Below are 6,000 nucleotides of genomic sequence, written 5' to 3'. Positions count from 1 at the left end.
GCGGGGGCAGGGGCAGGGGCACTTGTTCTGAAGCCTGTCAATTAGGCTGATTAACCCACCCGCACCTGAGTGATGCTAATGAGACTACAGTCTCACTTGCATCGCTCTGAGAGAGGCCATTTTGTTGTGCACTTAGAAAAAGCATCATGAGGAGTTCCCGTCCTGGCGCAGTGGTTAACGAATCCGACTAGGAACCATGAGGTTGCGGGTTTGGTCCCTGCCCTTGCTCAGTGGGTTAACGATCCGGCGTTGCCGTGAGCTGTGGTGTAGGTTGCAGACACGGCTTGGATCCTGCGTTACTGTGGCTCTGGCGTAGGCCGGTGGCTGCAGCTCCGATTGGACCCCTAGCCTGGGAACCTCCATATGCCGCGGGAGCGGCCCAAGAAATGGCAAAAAGACAAAAAAAAAAAAAAAAAAAAAAAAAAAAAAAAAGAAAAAGCATCATGAGGCCACAAACTATATCTGTATGCTGGCCCATTGCCACTTGATGACACAGTAAACTGTTCAAAACTCATATTTAGTGAAGGTGTAAATTTAAAGAGTGTAGAGTCTCTGTTGGTCAGTAAATTTGTGTTGTGTGGTCTGCTTGAAAATAGCAAGTTCCATTGGATGAAGTATCTGGTTATTATAAAGATTCCCTGTGTGTCATACATGCGTCCCCCCCGTACCTCCCCATTTTCAGAGACTAGGGATCTTTTTTATTTTTACTTATTTATTTGCTTTTTTAGGGCTGCACCCGAGGCATATGGAGGTTCCCAGGCTAGGGGTCTAATCAGAGCTACAGATGCTAGCCTACACCACAGCCACATGGGATCCGAGCCGAGTTTGTGACCTACACCACAGCTCACGGCAACACCAGATCTTTAACACATTGAGTGAGGCCAGAGATCGAATCCACAACCTCATGGTTCCTGACACTAGGGATCTTGTTTCACCTGTGAAGACAGATGCCACTTTTAAGCATCTGTGGCACTTACTGCAGCCACCATTAATTTGGCAACTGCCGTCTTATGGTATCTAAGAATTTATATGCTCCTGGCTTGACTTCCTTCAGAGAAATGACCATCTTACTGCCTTCTGTTCCCCATGTGGTCTCCGGAAAGGATATGCTGAACCAGTATCTGCTGACTTAATTTGAGTGGAATTCAGTAAGATGTGCTTTAGCATTCAATCCTCACTCATATCAAAATAGTACCTGGGGTGTTTAGAAGGTACTCTGAGAACTTGCAGAGTCCCAGGTCCAACAGTTTGAATAGCAGCAGGTAATGGACTGTGGACTTGACATTAATGATGGTTAGCCCCAATCTAGCACTTTCTCTGTGTCTAGCATTTTTCCAGGTGCTTAACTTACATTATGCCATTTGGTCCTACACACCCCCTTTGAGATGGGTACTGTTCTTTATCCTCAAGTTGACAGATTGGGAACCAGGGGCCTAGACAGAGAAGAATGTTGCCCAAGATTACACAACTGGGGAGCAGTGGACTCAAACCCAGTTGGTCTGGATGCAGAGTCTGTGCTTGTATCCATTGCACTTTACTGTCTCTTTCACAAGAGCTAATACATGCATGGGTATATGCTATGTGCCAGACACTCTATATGTCAACTAATTAATGATTCTTACAATAAACTCTGAGGGGATAAACACTATTATTATCTGCATTTTACAGATGAGGAAACTGGAAGCACAAGCTGAGTGGAGAGCACAGGTGCAAATCCCTGGGGTCTGACTTCCAAATCTGTTGTCTTAACTGTCACGCTGTAGCATTCTCAGGCCAGTCAGTGGATGAATAGAATGTCAATCCTGAATTGATTTGTGTAGGTTCACATAGCAAGGGATGGTAGAACATTGACAACTTTATTAAAAAATACCACTGAAATTTCTATCAAACCTGAAAAATCACTCTATCTCTGAAGAATCACTGAGGCTAGGGACCTGAGGGGATTCTTCCTCAGTGGGCTGGGAAAGTAGTGCCAGGCAAGAAAAGGCAGTTTGTTCTTTGCCTGGAGAACTTTAAGTTCAGGAGGTCAAGGCCTAGGGGGATTTGTTTCCTCATAAGGATTTGGATATGGGAGAAGCATGGAAAGCCAAAACGCTGCTGTTTCCCTGTGCTCTGAGTGCATGGTGTGCAGGGCGTGCAGCTGGAAGCAGCCCGAAGAGCAGGTAGCTTCTGCTTCCAAAGGCCTGAGGCAGTTATGCAAAGACACAGGGCGGGGAGAAGCTGGGGTGAGCACATGGTGCCTGTCTCCCTGTGGATGCCCTGGACTGAGTGTCCACTCTGCTCTCCCAGGCTATCCATTTCCCAGAGCTGGAGAGCCCAACAGATAGTAGGGGGACTCCTTTACAGATGAGGAGCCCATTATTTCAATGTGCTCAAAATATCTGAGTTGAAGGAAGACCAAAAAAAAAAAAAAAAAAAAAAAAAGAAGAAGAAGAAGACAAGTGATGGAGTTCAGCAGGTTAAGAAGCCAAGATAGTGTCTGTAAGGATGTGGGTTCAATCCCTGGTGTCACTCAGAAAGGTTAAGTATCCAGCATTGCTGCAATCTGTGGCATATGTAGGTTGCTGATGTGGCTTGGATCTTGCTCATTCTTGGCTTTTAGCAGTTTATATTTTAGAATCAACTCACCTAGTTTTTTTTTTTTTTAATTAAAAAAAAATTTTTTTTTTGTCTTTTAAGGGCCAAACCCACAGCATATGGAAGTTCCCAGGCTAAGAGTACAATCGGAGCTGTAGCCACTGACCTATGCCATAGCCACAGAAATGCCAGATCCAAGCCGCATCTGTGACCTATACCACAGCTCTCAGCAACTCCACTGAGTGAGGCCAGGGATAGAAAGAGCATCCTCAGTGTAATTAGTCAGGTTCATTACCACTGAGCCACAACAGAAACTCCATCATCTAGTTTTTCAAGAAAAAAATCAGTTGAAATTTTAATGAGGACATAGAGTTCCCACCTTGGCTGAATGGTTAACAAACCCGACTAGTATCCATGAAGATGCAGTTTTGATCCCTGGCCTCACTCAGTAGGTTGAGGATCTGGTGTTGCTGTGAGCTATGGTGTAGGTCACAGATGTGGCTTGGATCCTGCATTGCTGCGGCTGTGGTATAGGCTGGTGGCTACAGCTCAAATTCCACCCCTAGCCTGGAAACCTCCATATGCCGCAGGTACGGCCCTAAAAAGACAAAAACGAAAAAAAAATTTTTTTAACGAGGAGGTTATATTGATTCTGTAGCTCAATTTTGAGACTAAATGCACATTTTTCTCTACTTTGGGTTCATCATGGAAATTACTCATCATTTTGAGATATCAATTGCATACATTTTCTGTAGGTTTGTTGCTTGTCGTTTGCCTTTGGCTACAGTGTTTCTTCCCTTGCAGAGCTTTTTTTTTTTTTCCGTTTAATTTGTACACTTTTTAATTTTCATAGAATTTTTAAAGTTTACTTTACACTCACAGTTATTACAAAATATTTGCTATATTCCTCATGTTGTACAATACATCACTGAGCCTATCTTACACCCAATAGTTTATAATTCCCACTCCCAACCCCCATATTTCCCCTGATCCCCTCCCCACTGGTAACCACTGATTTGTTCTTTGTATCTGTGAGTCTGCTTCTTTTTTGTTGCATTCATTTGTTTGTTGTATTTTTTAGATTCTGTATATAAATGATATCATACAGTATTTATCTTTTATTGTCTGATTTATCTCACTTAGCATAATGCCCTCCAAATCCATCTATGTTGCTGCAAATGGCAAAATTTCATTCTTTTTTATGGCCGAGTAGTATTCCATTGTACCACATCGTCTTTATCTATTCATCTCTTGCTGGACACTTAGGTTTTTTCCCTGTCTTGGAAATTGTAAATAAGGCTGCTATGAACATTTGGGTGCATACGTCTTTTTGAATTAGCGTTTTGGGATTTTTTTTTTTTTTTGGATATATACCCAAGAGTGAAATTGCTAGATCTCATGGTAGTTCTATTTTTAATTTTTTGAGAAACCTCCATACTGTTTTCCATAGAGGCTGCACCAATTTACATTCGCACAAACAGTGTAGGAGGGTTTCCTTTTATCCACATGCTCACCAATATTTGTTATTTGTAGACTTTTTGACAATAGCCATTCTGACAGGTGTAAGATGATATCTCAGTGTGGTTCCTGTTTGCATTTCCTTGATGATTATTGATGTGGAGCATCTTTTCATGTGCCTGTTGGCCATCTACATTTTTCCTTTGGAAAAATAGCTATTTGGGTCTTCTTCCAACTTTTTAAGTTAGACAGTTTATTTGTTTATTTTTGTTTTGTTTTACTTTAGGAGATGGATCTAGAAAATATTGCTTTATGTGAAAGATTGTCCTATGTTTTCCTCCAGGAGTTTTATAGTATCTGGCCTTACATGTAGATCTTTAATACATTTTGAGTTTATTTTTGTATGTAGTGTTAGAGAATGTTCTAATTTCATTATTTTATATGTAGCCATCCAGTTTTCCCAGCACCAATTTTTGTAGAGACTATCTTTTTTCCATTGTATATTCTTGCCTCCTTTGTCATAGATTGACCATAAGTGTATGGGTTTATTTCTGGGCTTTCTATCTTGTTCCATTGATCTATGTGTCTGTTTTTGTGCCACTACCAAACTATTTTGATTACTGTAGCTTTGTAGTATAGTCTGAAGTCAGGGGGCATGATTTCACTAGACAGAGCTTTATTTTTATTAAGTAGAGTTTACCAACCTTTTACTTTATAGCATCTAGCATTTGTCATAGGATTAAAAATTCAGTTTAAAATCTGAAATCTGGAGTTCCCGTCGTGGCTCAATGGCTAATGAATCTGACTAGGAACCATGAGGTTGCGGGTTCAATCCCTGGCCTTAATCAGTGGGTTAAGAATCCTGCGTTACTGTGAGCTGTGGTATAGGTTGCAAACTCAGCTCGGATCCTGAGTTGCTGTGGCTCTGGCATAGGCCGGCAGCTGCAGTTCTGATTCAACCCCTAGCCTGGGAACCTCCATATGCCATGGGAGCAGCCCAAGAAAATGGCAAAAAGACAAAAAAAAAAAAAGAGAGAATATGGTGATGGTGGAGTTCTCTGGTAACCTAGCAGGTTAAGGATCTGCTGTTGTCACTGCTGTGGTTGGGGTTCAATCCCTAGTCCAGGAACTTCTGCTTGCCACAGGCATAACCAAAAGAAAAAAATAAAATAAAATCTGAAATCCTCTAGTGTTCTATTCTACCCTTTAATGATTTTCTTAATGATTAAAATCCAAAGATTGTAATATTTGATCCACCTGGAATTTATATAATAAAGTATGAAGTTAGGTATTCAACTCTTTTTCTTTTCTTTTTCTTTTTTTTTTGTACCCAGGGCATGTGGAAGTTCCCAGGCCAGGGATTAAATCTGAGCCACAGTTGCAACCTATGCTGCAGCTATGGCAATACTGGATCCTTTAACCCACTGAGCCAGACTAGGAATCAAACCTGCACTCCACAGTGACCCAAGCCACTGCAGTCAGATTTTAACCCACTCTGCTACAGGGGGAACTCCCCTTTGATCTATATTAATCCCTTGTTTTCCTTAATGTTATTTAAATTTTTTTTTTTTTTTTTTTTTTTTTTTTTTTTTTTGTGCTTTTTAGGGCCGCACTTGAGGCAAATGGAGGTTCCCAGGCTAGGGGTCTAATCAGAGCTACAGCTGCTGGCCTACACCACAGCCACAGAAACAGGATCTGAAATGCATCTGAGACCTATACCATAGCTCATGGCAACACCGGAGACTTAACCCACTGAGTGAGGCCAGGGATCGAACCCACAACCTCATGGTTCCTAGTTAGATTTGTTTAACTATGTTCTTTTCATAACGTCTTTTATTTTTATTCTTTCCTGTTTATTAGAATAAATATTTAAGACTGAATTTTTCTCTGGGGACTGCTTTAGCTATTTCCCACAGGTCCCGATAGGCAGTCTTTTTGTGATCATTATTCTCTAGATATTTTGCA

Source organism: Sus scrofa, chromosome 15 (genome assembly GCF_000003025.6).
Source record: "Sus scrofa isolate TJ Tabasco breed Duroc chromosome 15, Sscrofa11.1, whole genome shotgun sequence".
In the NCBI taxonomy this organism is placed as follows: Eukaryota; Metazoa; Chordata; class Mammalia; order Artiodactyla; family Suidae; genus Sus; species Sus scrofa.
This window is presented reverse-complemented; position numbering follows the sequence as displayed.